Raw genomic sequence first — 18,586 nt, 5'->3', positions numbered from 1 at the left:
GGAACATCCTTTTCAGACATTTTGTTTTTCAGCAAGGTTCTTGGGATGGTAACGTTTATTAGTCCACGCATGTCTGACAGTATCTTTTTGTCGTCCCTTACCATAAACAATAGCCTAACCAAGCAGAGGTATTATTAGGAAAAAAGAGAATTTCCCCTAGAAATTCTGTAGAGGTTCCTCCTTCTTTTATAGCATTTGGATTCTGATATGACCTGACTGTGTTTCCTTTTTGGGTAACATGGTATTTACCAGCAGGTGATTTAATTCTTTAATTAAAAAGGTGCATTACGAAATGCTTGGGTATGGGCCATTTTTGGTAATGTTGATTAGTACTCTAAGAGTGCTTTCAACCCATGGCTCAAGATTTCTGGGGAAATTTTTTATATATTTTAATTTGTAGCAGAGAACATTCACACTTCTTCCTCCTATCTAAAAGAACCTCAATTCAGTTATCTGCACTCCTTCCCTCAATTTTGTTTCAAGGGAGGTGAGAGGGTAAAACATAATTGGTCTAAGTCAATTATGGTGGCCCCTTTCCTCCATTGGGGGCATGAGCATGGGATGCAATTTTGGTCAATGAGTCAAAAGGAAAAGTCTGGTGTGTGTATGTGTGTAGGCACATGGAAAAAGGTTCTCTTCACTAATAAAAGGAGATATACTGTTCTGCTTTTGTGACAACCATCCTATAACAACCAGATAGTAAAATGTGATGAAAAATGCAGACCAGAAAGATGAAAGAAACCGTGATGACATTGTTGGGCCTCTATGTTAATCTAACCTGGAGCCACCCTATTTCCAGATACTTTGTTTTATAAGTTAATACAAAAAGTTATGGTTTCAATTATTTTATTCTACTTGTAAACAAAAGCATTATAATACATTTTAATGCTCTTTTTTCTATTTTCTTTTTTCTCTGTTCCTGATTATTTATATAGAATCCTCTTGATATATTTTTAATTATGAAAAATAACATATTTTAAGAAAATGATACAAAACATGAATGTAGAGTATACTGAATTGTTATAAAGCAAATACTACTACTATAAATACCACTTTGGTCAAGAAATAAAACATGGCCAGCTACTCAGAAGCCTCAACATACCACTCTCCAATTACAACCTTGGTCCTTCTCTTTGTCAGTAACCACTCTCCTGACTTCTACAATATTCACTTTTTTGCTTTTTTATATAGTTTTTCCACTTATGCATACATCCTTAAATAACGTAGTTTGATTTAACTCTTTTTAATTTTATGTGATTGTAAATATACAAGTATTATTTTAAGACTGCTTTCTTTCACTCAGAGATTTATCCATGTTATTTTGAATAGTTGCAGTTAATTTTTTGTGGCTTTTTAGTACAGTATGCCAATGTATGAATATAGCACAATTTCCTTATCTATTATGCCACGGATGGATAATGAATCGTTCCTAGGTTTTGCCTACTGCAAACAATGCTGCTATGACTGTTCTCGTATATGTATCCCGATGTTAAGATCCAACACTTTTCCAAAGGCGTGTACTTTAAGTGAATTTTCAATGTTGTGGGTATGTATACAGTCAACTTTACTAAAAAAATGCCCAATCATTTTCCAAAGTGATTATACCAATTTGCATTCCCTGATGAAGCGTATGAGAGTTTTCTGTTGATTAACATCTTTGTCAATATTTGATATGGTCAAACTTTTAAAACACTTTTGCCCAATCTGTTGGGCAGACAATGATACCCCATTGTAGTTTTACTTTTCATTTCCCTGGTTATTGATGGGAATGTTTAAAACATTGCACTTTTCCTAAGTTTATTGGCTTAATGTATTTCCTTGTTTGTTAAATGCCTATTCTAGTCTTTTCTGTGTTTCAGTGAGGCATTTATCAAAGGAAATTCTGATTTAAAAACCTTAACGTTGACAACATGGAACCTTTAAAAGAACTTGGTGATGTTAAAATGAATATATAACTCATCACTCCTGATGCACTTAAAAATCATTTCACTTGGACCTTGAACCCCTTCTAACATCTCACTGCCAAACCAAGCCAGTAATAAATTGTAAATGCTAGAGGAAAATTAATACACTTAAATGCATTAATGCGTCTACATCTGCAAGATGAATTGTGCAAAGCTCTTAGCTACAATCTGTAAAATATATTGTAAACACTTTTGAAACCCCTTCAGGTGATGTTCTGACTTAAATTTTAGTTTAAATATCTGAGATACCACATTCTGTCTTTTTGATAAGGTCTAAATTTTAAGGAGATTGTTACTATATTGCAAAAATACAGAAAGCTTAATGGCAGAATTATTTATTGAGCTTTTCTCCACCGAGAGTAAAGGTCCTGGTGGAAATTGGTTTGGTAAGTTGAACCCTGTCTCTAAGAGACAAAGGTCTCTACCTGAATTAGGCATAATTTGTAGACTATGCAGAGGTGATTTGCAGAATTATCAAAATAATTGAGTCCTTCTTCCCTAAAGAAAGATATTAATATTTTAAAATATAATGCTTCATATAGCACATAAATATAAATATATAAGGTTCCCATGACATATTTCTATCTTCGTATATGTATATAAATACAAAATATTGACATTAATCAAATTGTGAAGCAATTTGTAGGTTAGTCTATTTTTATTAAAATATATTTAATCCATGTTATACAAAAAGTCTGAAGGAGTTCTCTATTTTGATTATGTAAATGGCATGTGATGTGTACTAGGGGTTGTTAGGTTTTGTTTGTTTCTTTAAAGGGTTATTTAAAACATCCTAGCATGTTATCTGATTTTATTAAGTCCAGGAATGTTACAGCAAACTGGTTTAAAACATCCATTTGAAAGCAACTTCGACTTTTAGCCATGACAATGTAATTGGTACCAGACGTGTCCTCTTGCCAAAAAGAACTATAAATACGGAAAAATACGTGAAGTCATTGTTTCAGAAATTGAACAATGGGCTGGACAAAACTGTGATCCTTTAAAGAAGAGAAATATAAGATGTGAGCCTCATGATCACCCCACAATCACCTCAGTTTTCCCAGTGGCAGGAGAGTAGAGCTAACAGGGTTAGTGGTCTCACTGATCTGAAGAAGAGATTGGTGATCCAGGCTGCTGAGACATCTGGAATTTACAGGGCATGTTACTTGAGAAAAGGAGCTATGCTGATGGGGGCCTTAGCAGAGTGTGGGGGGCTTGACTGTAGGTCCTTAGCCAAGGGCTAGGCTGCATATGTGCGGAATGAGACTTTACAAGGTCTAGCAAAGACTGCTGTTTTTTTTTGTGTGTGTGAGGAAGATCAGCCCTGAGCTAACATCCGATGCTAATCCTCTTCTTTTTTTGCTGAAGGAGACTAGTCCTGGGCTAACATCTGTGGCTATCGTCCTCTACTTTATATGGGTTGCCTCCACAGCATGGCTTGACAAGCGGTGAGTCGGTCTGCACCCAGGATCTGAACCTGCGAACCCCAGGCCACCGAAGCAGAGCACGCACACTTAACCGCTTGTGCCACTGGGCCGGCCCCAAGATTGCTTTTTTAGAGCTGAGAACTTAATAATAATACTAGAGGGCATAGAGTGCTGGAATTCATTGGAGTTCCAGCCAAAGTGAAGAGAAGTCACTCATCATTCAGTTGAAACTTCAGGGAAATGGTATCTTAAGTGTAAGGATCATGCTCTAGAGTAAGGACATGCCCTAGGATAAACTCAAAAATTAAATACAAATAAAGCTTGAATAAAGAATAAATCCAAGCCTGACAAGAACAAAAGTATCTATCAGTGATTTATCTGTCACCCGTAAAAAAGTCAACGTTATTTAAGGAAGATCTCATAATCCAGATTCCCTTTAATTTATGATCCATAATGTCCAGCATATAACTGAAAGTTAGTGAAAGTAAGAAAACAGGAAAAATATGAACCATATTTGAGAGAAAAAGCAGTATATATAAATCAATACCAAATATCCAGCTGTTGGAATTAGCAGATAGGGACTTAAAGCAGCTTTTATAACTATTTTGAAGGACAATCTGATCACGATGAATGAACAGAGATAGTATCTCAGAATAAAAATGGAAACTATAAATATGAATCAAATGGAAGTTGTAGAATTCAAAAGTATATTTGAAAAAAATTCACCCAATAACTTTAATCATAGATTGGTGACATAACAAAGATTATTGAGCTCAATAGAAGATCGATATGCAATTATGCAATTTGAAGAACAGAGAGAAAATAAGATTAAAACAAATGAACAGTGTAGGACCTGTGGAACAATATCAAAAGTTATAACACAAACATAATTGGAGTTTAAAAAGGAAAAGAGAGGAGAAGGCAGAGGAGAGGGAGGAGGAGAGAGAATAATGCAGTAAAGAATATTTAAAGAATAATGGCCAAAATGTTCCTGAGTTTGGTGAAAAGCACAGCTCACACTGCTGTTTTAAACATACTAAACAAAATCATTTGATTTAAAATAATGAGCATACATTTTCATTGTATGTAGATTTCTTCTTTTCCTTGAATTTTTCATCAATTTGTACAAATAAGTAAAGAAGAAAAATATAGCATCACAGACTAATGAGGGTAACATGCTAAAGTTAAGGATATCCAAAGTTGTAAATCTGAAATACCTACTTGTGTGGATAAATCAACATAAATATTCAACAATTAAATCTACAATGAATATATTTTTTAATTACTAAGCATTTAGTCTCATTTTACAAGCTTATACTTGCATTCTTTATAGCTGATGATCATATAATTCTTTATAAATGATATGTGATAAAGAATGCTGCATAACCTTAGAATATTCTTCAAGAGACATATGTATCAGTGGTAGGTCATTTTTGACTTGTACAATGCCAGTAGATGAAGTGCAATCTTTTAGCTGCCTACATGTGAAATGTGTAGGTACATGAAACTCTTATTTTAAAAAATAAAATAAAATCCACAGTAGACCAAGATAGTGAATTAAAATTTTTCAGACCAAAAAAAAAAAAGAAAAAAATTATTTTCTGTATTTTGATTTAAATTGATAATAATTGATACTGTTTTAAAATTGTGCTCTTTAATAACAAGCAATTGAAACTGACTTTAGCAGAATGGAGCTGAGGAGGAGCTGATAGAATCATAGGGAAGACTGAAGGAGATCAAGGAAGTGAAAAGAAGCAAAGAATCTTCGGACAGTCTTGGTAGCATGGGTTGGTCCACAACTTTATTTGTTATCTATTGCTGTTTAACAGATTACCCCCAAATGTCATCGCTCAAAACGACAATAGACATTGTTATCTCTCACAGTTTCAATGGTTAATAATTTGGGAGTAGTTTGACTGCGTATTTCTCCTCAGGTTCTCTCATGAGGTTGCCATCAAGATGTTGGGCACAGCTGTGGTCATCTGAAGGTTAACCAGAGCTGGAGGATCCAATTCCAAGGTGATTCACTCACATGACTACCAAGCTGGTGATGGCTTTTAGCAAGAATCTCAGTTCTTCGTGTGAGACTCTTCCAAGTCCCCTTGAGTGTCCTCACATCATGGTGGCTGATTCCCTCTAGGAGAGAAGAGGAGAGAGAAAGAGAGAGAGAACCAGGTGAAAACTGTATCCTTTTCATGACCTAGGTTTGGGAGTTACATAGACATTATACATTCTATTCACTAGAGGCAAGTCACTAAGTTTGGCCCAGATTCGTGGAGAAAGGAATGAGAGTCCACATTTTGAAGGGAGGCGTGTCAAAGGATTTGAAGACATATATTGAAACCACCTCAACAGCCTTGCCCAGGTTGCCACCAGAACGAATCAGCTCCAAATATTTTATTCTGATTTTATATCACTCAGGTGAAAATTGAAAGTGAAGGGAAAATCATATTGTCATATTTTGTTCATGGACCTACTCTTTGGTGAGGGAGTGGCAAGACATCTTAGTTAACATCTCAACTAAGACTGCACGTAATAGAAATTGATAATTTTCTAAAAGAAATTAAGTGTTTTATTATTTTGATTTGTGTAATACCAGTGGTTTGATAATAGGCATCACCCAAACAGTAAAAGTCTGCAATAGATGGCATTAGGAAATTTGAAAATCACTCATATAAAACAAAAGTTAAATGCATTAAATACTTACATACCAAATATAGCTCCATACTATGGTGTATATTCTTTGGCTAGCACAGTACTAACAACGGTGTTCGCAAGATTTAAGACCTCCTGTATTGCTTTTCAATCCAATATTTCAAGCACAGCTAGCTTTTCCATCTTACACGGCTATGGATTTCCATTCTTCAATACCGTCTCTGAGCATACGGTGTAACTGCTCATTAAACTGCTTCCTCTTCTAACTGTATTTCAATCAGTGGTAACATTTTTCTGTTAAAAACTCTTGAAATGAATTCTACTACCAATAAAACAGTTCTTACTTTAGAGATGAATAAAATCTTCTCAAAATTCTTTCTGAACTGACACTGTTAACCTCTCAGGATATGAGAAATTTTCATTGCTTTCCTTGTTATACGTGCAACCCAGAACCAACTTCAACCTAGTTCTCTCTCCCTCTCCTCTCCTCAGATAACATTTTCTTTTTTTTAAAGATTTTATTTATTTATTTATTCTCCTCCCAAAGCCCCAGTAGATAGTTGCATGTCATAGCTGCACATCCTTCCAGTTGCTGTATGTGGGACGTGGCCTCAGCGTGGCTGGAGAAGCGGTGCGTCGGTGCGCGCCCGGGATCCGAACCCGGGCCGCCAGCAGCGGAGCGCGCGCACTTAACCGCTAAGCCACGGGGCTGGCCCGAGATAACATTTTCATACATAGAGAATGCAAGGTTCTTAAAGAAATAGCATTGTAGTTGCTTCTCTACTGGACTCAGAGGACCATGATGTATTTTCTATTTTTTCTGACAGTATTTTTCTAACTGTGCTCCTTGGAGTCCCTATGTTCTGCAGAGTTCTTCAAGAATGGGCAAAGCAGTGGTGGAGAAGTTGGGTCTGGGCCCTCCAAGCCCATCTTGTTCTACCCCAAAAAGAGCTACCTCAATCGTATCTTTTACATGTGGAATTTACAAATAAGATGCCATGTGAAGAAAGGACTCCACAGCTGAAAACAAGTTTGAAGACCACTAATCTAAGGCAATGCCAAAACAAAAACAAACAAACAAAACAGACCATTGACTGTTGGAGTAGAATAAATGAGGGAAAGCAACCTATACCTGAGTTGGCCTCTATGGCAAATTCTTCCTCTGAGAAAGCCAGGCATCCTCCACCACAAGTTCCCAAAAGACACTCACCATTTCCCTTTGCACTCCTAATGTGATAGTGGATTCAGGGACGCAGTGAGATTTCTGGAAAATAAATAGATGAAGTCCTTCTACATCTCCTTGCCTTTGGTGCCATTGGCCTTGTAACTTTCTCTGATCCTTGTTACAGTCCCCATTACCACTCATACTTCTCAAGGCCTTCCATTGGCTGTTTCCATCCAGGCATCACTCCAAGCTTCCACCAAATCTGACTTTCTGTCTTTCTTCCTTATCAAAACTGACCTGTCCTGTGGCCCATTTCCTCATTTCTATGTGACTTATTAGTTAATCTGGTAACCAATCTGGTCCAAAGAGGTAATGGCTTAATAAATAACCAACTATTCATTCAATCATTTGCATAATCACTGACTAACCCACTCAACAAATATTTATCAGGCTTTGTAGTTCCAGAAAAATTGTAATAATTTCAGTAATTATGTTTGGTCAGTGGAGTGACATATTCAGTCAGGGAAACTCCACGTGGCACCCCATTAATCTCTGCTACTGCCCTGAATAAAGAATTTATGAGAGTTTGTGGCATTATGATCCTTGTTTGTGTGTTGGTGGGGGGCAGAGTGGGAGAAAGGAGTGTTTCTGGGAAAAATAAAATCTCGCTCTGATACTAACTACTTGAGCTATTTTGAACAAGTTGCTTCAACTGCCTGATCTCAGTTTTCTCACTTGTAAAATGAATGAAATAGAGCCAATTATCTTTAAGCCTCTTTATAAATCTTTATTCAGTCTTGGGATTGTCATTCTCAACAAGAGATATCTTCTTTTGCTGTCTCCTTCCATAATATATCTATCACTATTACAAGATGTCCCTTCCTCTACTACCCCCAAAAGAAACAACTAATAAAAACTCAGGAATATGTGTTTTTTAAAGGATAGTTTTTATAAACAATTCCATTTATTTAAGACATATTTATTGAGTTCCTCCTCGACTGCCAGGCAGTCAAGACAGACATAGCTCTTACCCACCAGGAACATATTGTCTAGAAAAGGTAATAAAAAAAAAGCAATGTGTCATATACAGTTATTATACATTTATTACTAGGAACCCGTAGTGGATACTGTTCAAACAGAGATGTCCTTAACTTGTTACAGCCCTCTACATATCAAAATGCTTGGCTTACATTAGTGCCTTGTCTCTTATTTTATTTGAGGACTATCCCAGTTCAATATTTTCATAAATATATAGGCAACTTAATGAAAATAGGATTCTTTTTTTCCCAAAAATTCTATTATGAAAATTTTCAAATGTGCAAAAGATGAAAGAATAACATATTGATCACCTGTAAGGGCACTTGCTAGATTCTACAAATAACATTTTACCATATCACCTTAGTATTCATCCATCTGTCTACCTAACTATTAATTCAGAAGATAGAGATCTTAGTAAATGATGTTATAAATGGGAGCAAATTAAAAAATGTGATAATAAATTGTTTGGGAAGATTCATAGTTTATCTTTTGCCAGGATATATCCAAATAAGAAGAATCAGAGTATTGTTTGCTCACTGTATTTTGTGTTCTAGTTAAATTATAAAGAAAAATTGACACTACAGTACGAAAATGACAGTAATTTCTGCATTCTGAGGATAGATTTTCAATTTCAAATTCCTTAAATAGGGGGTAGAATATGTGTTTTTTAAAGAATAGTTTTTATAAACAATTCCATTTATTTAAGCCATATTTATTGAGTTCCTCTTATGTGCCAGGCAGTCAAGACAGACACAGCTCTTTCCCCACAGGAACATATTGTCTAGAAAAAATAATAAAAGAAAGCAATGTGTAATATACAGTTATTATACATTTATTATTAGAAACCCAGAGTGGACCCTGCGGTACAGAGCCCAGTCTCCCTTCAGGACTGTGACATTCATTTTCTGAACTTCTGGGAGTTTTGGTGGCTGAAGGCTCTCAGCTGACTCTGTCTCTGGGGCTTGCCCTCAGCAGCAGAGAATTACCTTGCCCAAGAGCAGGCTCCTTCTAGGGGGTGGCTTACATTCAAATCTGGTCTGTGCAGGGGTATAAAGGACCAGCCCCCTTGCCTCAATAGGGACCTCACTGAAAGGTCATCCAAGTTCCAGAGCTCCCTATAAGACCAGCTGCAGTCTGTATTGAGACCCTGTCAGAGCTCAATTTTATCCAATCCTACTTCCTTCACCCCCCATAGGTGTTGACTCCAAGTGACTCCCTAATAAACTTTCTGCAGGCTAACCTTCACCTTAGAGGCTGTGTTTCAGGGAATCTAACCTAACTGAAAATCCATTGCTCTAGAATGAGTTTTTTTCTGGTCTTGTTTAATTATAACAATAATAATTTTCATTTGTATAGCTTCTACCAAGTCACAACTAACGTATTAAGAGCTTTATGTACAGTGTAAATTACATAATCTTAGTTAATCCCCATAATGACCTCATTCAGTATGAACTATTACTATCCCCATTTCACAGATGTATCAATGGAAGAGAAGAGGTTTAGTCACTTGTATACAGTTTGCAAGAGGCAAAGCCAGGGTTTCAACCTAACTCTTGCTGGTTGGTTCATGCCACTCTGTCTTCTTTATTCTTGCGGACATAAAAGATTTTGGACTTAATCTAACAATTTATGTCTTAGTTATCCTATCCATTATCATCATCCAGATTTATTTAAGGGGGTTTACTTTAAAATACTCGTATCAAACTAGCCCCTAAGGTCCCAGGTTTGAGGAAGGCTCCCATGGACCCAGGATCCCTGCCCACCACAGTGCCAGGCTGGCCTCTGCAGACTCAACCTCCAGGCTGGTCCCTGAGGCCCAGGTTACAGACTGACTCCCATGGCCCCAGGCTCCAGGTTTGCCCTAGCACAGGCCAGCCCCCGTGGCCCCAGCATCCAGCCCAACTTGCATGAAACTAGGCTCCCAGCCTATCCAGGCACTAGGCCAGGCCCCACAGACCCAGACGCTGGACCTAATTCAGTGGTCTCTGGTACCTACTCAGCCGCTGTGGACCCAGGATCCAAGTCCACCTATGCATACCCAGGTCCCAGGCCCACCACTGCAGACTCAAGCACCAGGCCCACCCCAGTAACCAAAGATCCAGGCCCACCCCCACAGACCCAGGCCCACTCCCTGTGGACCCAAGCACGAGGCCTGCCCCCTTGCTGACCCAGGCACCAGATCTGCTCATTGAAAGACTCTAGTAGCAAGCCCGCCTATGGACACCACCAGATGGTCCAACTAAAATTTCTGGGAGGGCTAACTGGTAAAGGGCTTTACCTGCTGAAGCTATTCTGTAAAGACTGGAAGAGATGCATACTTCCTCAAGTGAGCAGACAACAAAACAAGACCACAAGGATCATGAATAATCAAGAAAACATGACATTACTAAAGAAAACTAATAAAGCTCCAGTGACTGACCTTAAAGAAATGGAGATCTATGAACTGTCTGACAAAGAATTCAGAATAATCCCTTTAAAGAAATTCAATTAACTAAAAGAAAACACAGATAGAAAACCGAATAAAATTAGGAAAACAGTGCATGAACAAAATGAAAAGTTCACCAAAAAAATAGAGACCACACACAAAAAAAATAGAAATCCCAGCGTTGAAGAATACAATTACTGAACTGAAGAGTTCAATAGAAATCTTCAACAACAGACTCAACCAAGCAGAAGAAAGAATTAGTGAAAATTAGAAGACAGGTAATTTGAAATCATCCAGTCAGAGGAGCAAAAAGAAAAAGTAAATGAAAAAGAGTGAAGACAACCTATGTGAATTATGAGATACCATTAAAACAAACAATCTACGCATTATGGGGTTCCCAGGACAGGAGAGGGAGAATGGGACAGAAGGTTTATTTAATGAAATAATGGCTGAGAACATCCCAAATCTGGGGAGAGATTTGGACATTTAAGTTCATGAAGCTAATAGGTCACCTCAAAATTTCAACTCAAAATGATATCTCCAAGATACATGACAATAAAACTGTCTAAAATCAAAGGCAAAGAAAGAATTTTAAAAGCAGAGAGAGAAAACAAATTTTACCCATATAAGAGAACCCCCATAAGACTAACAGCAGATTTTTCAGTAGAAACCTTGTAGGCCAGGAGAGAGTGGGATGATATAGTCAAAGAGTTAAAGAAAAAAAAAACAACCAAGAATACTTTACGTGGTAAAATTATATTTCAGAAATGAAGGGGAGATAAAGACTTTTTTTCCAAACAAACAAAAGCTGGGGGAGTACATCACCACTAGGCCTGCCTTGCAAGAAATACTGAAAGGATCTCTTCAAGCTGAAATGAAAGGATATTAATTAGTTACATGAAAACATACGAGAATATAAAACATACTGGTAAAGGTAAGTATATAGTCAAATTCATAATACTCTAATATTGTAATATGGTGGTTTGTTAATAACTTAACTTTAGTATAAAGGTTAAAGGACAAAAGTATTAAACATAGTATACCTAAAAGAATTTGCTAATGGACACACAGTATAAAAAGAGGTAAATTGTGACATCAAAAACATAAAATATGAGAAAGGGAGTAAAGGGTAGAGTGTTTTTATGTGATTGAACTTAAGTTGTTATCAGCTTAAAATAGACTGTTATGTGTACAGATGTTTTACATAAGCTTCATGGTAATCACAAAACAAAAACCTAAAGTAGACACACAAAAATTAAAGAGAAGGCAATCAAAGCATGCCCCTATGAAAAATCATCAATTCACAAAGAAAGATAGCAAAAAAGGAAGAAAGGAATAAAGGAACTATCAGAAATCATTAAGATGGTATTAGTAAGTCCTTAACTATTAATAACTACTTTAAATGTAAATGGATTAAATTCTATAATGAAAAGGCATAAAGTGGCTGAATAGATTTAAAAACAAGACCCAACTATATGCTGCCTACAAAAGACCCACTTCAGCTTTAAAGACACACACAGGTTCAAAGTAAAGGGATGGAAAAAGATAGTCCATGCAAATGGTAAGCAAGAGAAGAGGAGTAACTATACTTATATTAGATAAAATAAACTTTAAGCTGAAAATGGTAACAAAAGAAAAAGAAGGTCATTATATAATGAAAAAGGGGTCAGTTTAACAAGAGGATGTAAATTGTAACTATATATGCATCCAACATTGAAGTACCTAATATATTAAGCAAATATTAACAGATCTAAAGAGAGAAATAGACAACAATACAATAATGGTAGGGGACTTCAATACCCTACTTTCAACAATGGATAGATCATACAGACAGATAATTAATAAGGAAACATCAGACTTGAACTATCCCTTTGAACAAATGGACCTAACAGACTTATACAGTAGATTCCACCCAATAGCAGCAGAATACACATTCTTCTCAAGAGCACATGAAACGTTCTCCATAATAGATCATGTGTTATGTCACAAAACAAGCCTTAGCAAATATAAGAAGACTGAAATCATACCAAGTATTTTTTCTGGCCACAGTGGTATGAAACTGGAAATCAATAACAGGAGTGAAACTGGAAAATTCAGAAATGTATGGAAATTAAACAACATACTCCTGAATAACCAATGAGTCAAAGAAGAAATCAGAAGGGAAATAAAAATATATCTTGAAACAAATAAAAATGGAAAAACAACATACCAAAACTTATGGGATGCAGCAAAACTCATTCTTAGAGGGAAGTTTATGCAATAAACATCTACATTAAGGAAAAAGAAAGATTGCAAATAAAAAACTTAACTTTATGCCTTAAAGAAATAGAAAAAGAAAAACAAACTAAGCCCAAAGTTAGCAGAAGGAAGGAAATAACAAAGATCAGAGAAGAAATAAATTAGAGACCAGAAAAACAATAGAAAAGATCAACAAAACTAAGAGCTGTTTTTTGGAAAAAATAAATAAAATTGACAAACCATTAGCTAGAATAACTAAGAAAAAAAGAGAGAAGACTCAAATAAATAAAATCAGAAACGAAACAAGAGATATTACTACTGAAACTGGAGAAATACAAAGGATCATTTGAGATTACTATAAACAATTTTATGCCAACAAATTGGATAAGCTAGAAGAAATGGGTAAATTGCTAGAAACATACAACCTACCAAGACTGAATCATGAAGAAATAGAAAATCTGAAAAGACCAATAACAAGTAAGGAGATTGAAGCGGTAATCAAAAACCTCCCAACAGAGAAAAACTCAGGACCAGATGGTTTCACTGGGGAATTCCACCAAACAGTTAAAGAAGAACTAACACCAATTATTCTCAAAGAGGAGGGAACACTCTCAAACTCATTTTATGAGGCCAGCATTACCCTCATACCAAAACCAGATAAGGGTACTATATGGAAAGATAACTACAGGCTAATATCCCTGATGAATATACACGCAAAAATTCTCAGCAAAATACTAGCAAACTGAATTCAACAGCACCTTAAAAGGATCATACACCAAGATCAAGCGGGGTTTATCCCTGGGATGCAAGGATGGCTCAACAAACACAAATCAATAAATGTGATACATCACATTAATAGAATGAAAGATAAAAATCATATGATCATCTCAATAGATGCAGAAAAAGCATTTGACAAAATGCAACATCCTTTCATGATAAAAATGCTCAATAAATTGGGTATAGAAGGAACGTATCTCAAAATAAGAAAGGCCAGCCCACAAGTAACATCATACTCAACGGTGAAAAGTTGAAAGCTTTTCTTCTAATATAGGAACAAGACAAGGCTGCCCACCCTACAAACAGTATGACACTGACATAAAAACAGACATATAGACCAATATGTCTATATGTCTGTGGACCAATGGAACAGAATAAAGAGCCCAGAAATAAAACCACACATATAAGGTCAACTAATATATGACAAGGGAGCCAAGAAAACTCAACAGGGAAAGGATAGTCTCTTCAGTAAATGGTGTTGGGAAAACTGGATAGTCACATGGAAAATAACAAAATTGGGCCCCTATTGTACAGCACTCACAAAAATTAGCTCAAAATGGATCAAAGACTTAAATGCAAGAGTGAAAACCATAAAACTCCTAGTAGAAAATATATGGGGACAGCTCTTTGACTTTGGTCTGGGCAATGATTTTTTGGATATGACATCAAAAGCACAAGCAACAAAAGCAAAAATAAACAAGTGGGAGTACATCAAAATCTTCTACACAGGAAAAGTAGCAATCAACAAAATGAAAGGCAACCTACAGAATGAGAGAAAATATTTGCAAACCATCTATCTCATAAAGAGTTAATATCTAAAATATATAAGGAACTCACACAACTTAATAGCAGAAAAACAAATAACTTGATTTAAAAATGGGCAGAGGAATTGAATAGACACTTTTTCAAAGAAGACATATCAATGGCCAAAAGTACATGAAGAGATGCTCAATATCACTAATTATCAGGAAAATGCAAATCAAAACCATAACGAGATATCACTTCAGACCTGTTAGAATGGCTACTATCAAAAAGACAAAAAATAACATGTGTTGGTGAGCATGGGTAGAAAAGGTAATGCTTATGCTCTGTTGGTAGGAATGTAAATTGGTGCAGCCACTATGGAAAGCAGTATGAAGGTTCCTCAAAAAAATCAAAAATTGAACTACAATGTGATCCAGCAATTCTACTTCTGGATATTTATCCAAAAGAAATGAAATCACTATTTTGAAGAGATTTGTACCTCCATGATCAGTGCAGCATTATTCACAATAGCCAAGACATGGAAACAAAGTAAGTGTGCATCAATGGAAGAATGGATAAAGAAACTGCGGTATATATATACAATGGAGTATAATTTAGCCACAAAAAAGAAGGAAACCTTAACTTAAGTGAAACATGGATGGAGCTTGAGGGCATTATGCTAAGTGAAATAAATCAGACACAGAAATAGAAATATTGTATGTTCTCTCTTACATTTGGAATCTAAAAAGCCAAATTCATATAGAGAATGGAAATGTGTTGACAGGGGCTAGGGATTAGGGAAAATGGGGAGATGGTCAAAGGGTACAAATTTTCAGTTATAAGTAAGTTCTGTGGATCTAATGTACAGCATTGTGACTATAGTGAACAATACTATATTATATACTTGAAAGTTGCTAAGAGAGTAGATCTTAAATGTTATTACCACACAAAAAAATTGGCAATTACATGGGGTGACAGATGTGTTAACTAACCTTACTGTGTTAATCATTTTGCAATATATACGGGTATCAAATCATCACACTATATACTTTAAACTTACATATGTTATATGTCAATTATATCTCAGTAATGCTGGGGAAAAAAAGATTAAGGAGTCAACCTGACAATCCCTGTCTTGGTCATCCTATACATTATCACCCTTTAGATTTATTCAGGGGTTAACTGTACATTACTTGTCAAACTGGAGATAACTTCAAGATCAAAGTCATGATTTTACAGCTTCACCCCTGAAATGTTGAAATCTTGAAAGTGTTGCAGATGGAAACAGACCAGAACAATTCTAGCTAGCCTTTTGTAAAGGAAAGCTAGTTTGCCAATTAGTGACAGTTTAGTGATTTAAATATGAATGCAAGAAAGCCGGTCGAGAGAAGGAAATGAAAGAGAAAAGGGGGCGGTGGGGGGTGGGGAGGATGAAGGTGAAGCTAAAAGAAAATTAAGACAATGTTTGACTTCAATAGTACATTTCAACTCAGGGCTCCAGAACAAAATATGTCAAGAAGCTTTGGGGCAGTCAGGATATAGTAAATGACATAAGTAATAAGATGAAGATGACATAATTTCACCAAACCAGACTTTCGTGGAATAACAGGCAGTCTTTTGAACTACAATGCTCTAAATTTAATGGTGTTCCTTAGAAACAACACACAGAAAAATTATTTATTCCTTCAAAAAATGTTCAAAGAGCAATTCCTAGAACTACTTACTAGGTGTGGTAGGTATGGCAAGGGGAAGGAAACTAGCTGTTATAGAGCCTTCACAGGGCTCTGGGCACTGTACTGGACCTACCCTATGCCACCTCTTATTTCATTTTGTCCTCATGAAATGATAAGATCAGTGCAAATATACACCTCTGTCCTCACCAGCTTTCAAAATACTTGAGGGGTCAGGATTAAAACGGCTAAAACAATATCAGCAATAGCGCATGCAGATAAAGTACTTGTATTTGTCATTCTTTTTACGTTTTAATTCATTTAATCCTTAAAACATCTCTATGGGTGGATAACTATTATGGGCATCCTAAATTAAGAGAGGTGAAGTAACTCACCAAAAGTCACGTGGCTGGAAATTGTAGAGCTAGGATTTTAATCTGGGTAATCTTTACTGCCTTTTTTATTTTTCCGGGAACAAACATAACTTATCAGCGGAAGAGCAGTTACTTTAGAGGTGTGAGTGACTGTTGCCTTTGCAATAGCAGCAGCAGCAGCCACAGAAATATTTATGGAGCACTTACTATGTGTTGTCTTGTGTGAAGCACTTTATGTGATTTTTTTTCAGTTAATAGAGCTCAAGATTTTTTAAAAAATTAAGGGAAATGAAGATACTGACAAAAAGTACTCTAAGGCAACATAGAAGGAGAAATAAACACAGCCTCAAGTGGGGATGAGAGGTAGGGAATGGTCTTTACAGCTAAGGTGGAATGTATTCTCAATCCAAAGGAATAAACAGAGAAGACAAATTAGGATTCATGAAGCACTTTATGCTAGACTCTTTCCTGGGCTACTTTAGAAGCATGATCTCATTCAGCACTATTAATCATTATTATTTCCATCTTATAGATGAGAAATCTGAGGTCTAGCCAAGTTAAATAACTTGCCAGGGTCCAATGACAGGGGCTGGTCAGGATCAGGCCTGGTCTATTTGATCCCAAGAATCCAGCATTCTGCTGCTCCAGAGATTTAAGTTGGCTGAAAATTAACCAAGAAGTCCTAGGTGGGGACTCAGGGACAGAAGTGGGCATGATGTGACAGATGAGAGTACATGGGACATCTGATCAAAGCAGTGTTAATGCAGGGCTTGTAAAGGGAAGTACATATAGAAAGGTAAACTGAGGTAGTTTGTGACTGGCCAGGTTTTAGAGTTTAAATATTTTATTCTAGATCTTACAGAGCCTCTAAAATACTTGAACTATAGTATAACATGATGAATAAGGTATTTTAGAAAGATGTAAGAAAGCAAATAAGAATCTGAAAAATACATATGTTTAACAATTCTTAATGAAAATATTAAGCTAGCACATTACAGATCTTTTTTGTTATGCACACGTAAATATTCTGCCACTTTTAAACAGGATATACTTATTGTGCTTTCCTTATCAAAGGAGAGAAATGATATAAAGTCCATCTCTCAGTCACATCCAGGCTTTTGAGGACAATAGCATCATTTTCTTCCTCTTCATACCACCAGATCTTAAACTGGACAGACACTCCTAAGAGCCTCTAACCTGAGTCAGGATCCTTAAAACTCACTTTGAAATATGCCTTTAATTATCATTATATGTGTGTGTGCATGTGTGTGTAGTGTGTTTGTGCAACCTTTTTACATACTGAAGGTTATCAAGTTCTGATTAATCTTTATTTTTTACTTTGGTATTTGTCTTTAAATCTCTGAGCCTAATTATTAAAACCTATTACTAATCATTTGGTAACATATAAAAGCTAAAGGCTCTCAGTAGCAGCGTCAGAGGCACTTTCGTTTAACACGTTAGTACAGCGTTGGGCAGATGGAAATGCAGTGGCAGATTTCTGAGAATGCCAAGGCGGTGCCAGATATTCAGACTCCCCAATTCTCTCACCACGTGTGAGTTAGTACAGGACACATGCAGAGACACAAGAATAAAATCTTCCATTTCACCACCGTGATAGGACCTTTATTGGCCAGCTAGGGCAGGAGCAAACCAGGGAAGATGGGTGGGAGGAAAGGGCGAATGCTCAGAATGGTAAGAGGTATTTTGGCGTGATGGATCCTTGTTTCCATCACATATATAAAAGACAGTTTCAGCAGCTGCCAAGAAGGTGAGACTAAAACCACCAATTCTTTTACATGCTGGGCATTTAAGCCTCTGTTTTGAAAGTGGAAAACCTCTTTTGCTGTTATTGATAAGTATCTCTCTTACAATAACTCGCACATATCTCAGAGCAGGAAAATACAGGCATCTCTCTCGTGGAGCATCTTCCACCCAGCAGCTGTTAACCACCACTCTCTTTAGGTCTTCCAGGATCTCATCCCAGGGTCCTCCCAGGGGACAATGGGGCCAGCCTTGATCAGTTCTCTGTCTCCAGGATCAAGCGAACAGATGTGTTCTATAGTCCAGACTCACTCCCTGAGAAAGACAGATGTGGCTTATCCTATTATA

General features: G+C 36.5%; 1 long non-coding RNA gene across 2 annotated transcripts in view; it reads right to left on the bottom strand.

The window, feature by feature from the left end:
* Window positions 1-5,047: 5,047 nt before the first annotated feature.
* LOC147916992 (uncharacterized) overlaps window positions 5,048-18,586 on the bottom strand; it is a 103,713-nt gene continuing 90,174 nt past the window's right edge. For both annotated transcript variants that reach the window (XR_015552354.1, XR_015552353.1), the window contains exon 4: window positions 5,048-5,527. This is a non-coding gene — a long non-coding RNA (uncharacterized LOC147916992). The remainder of the gene's footprint in view (window positions 5,528-18,586) is intronic.

This window comes from Ceratotherium simum, chromosome 5, assembly GCF_057802395.1.
Source record: "Ceratotherium simum simum isolate JZ-2026a chromosome 5, ASM5780239v1, whole genome shotgun sequence".
Classification (NCBI taxonomy): Eukaryota; Metazoa; Chordata; class Mammalia; order Perissodactyla; family Rhinocerotidae; genus Ceratotherium; species Ceratotherium simum.
The sequence above is the reverse complement of the archived record's forward strand: the minus strand, read 5'-3'. Positions and strand labels throughout refer to the sequence as shown.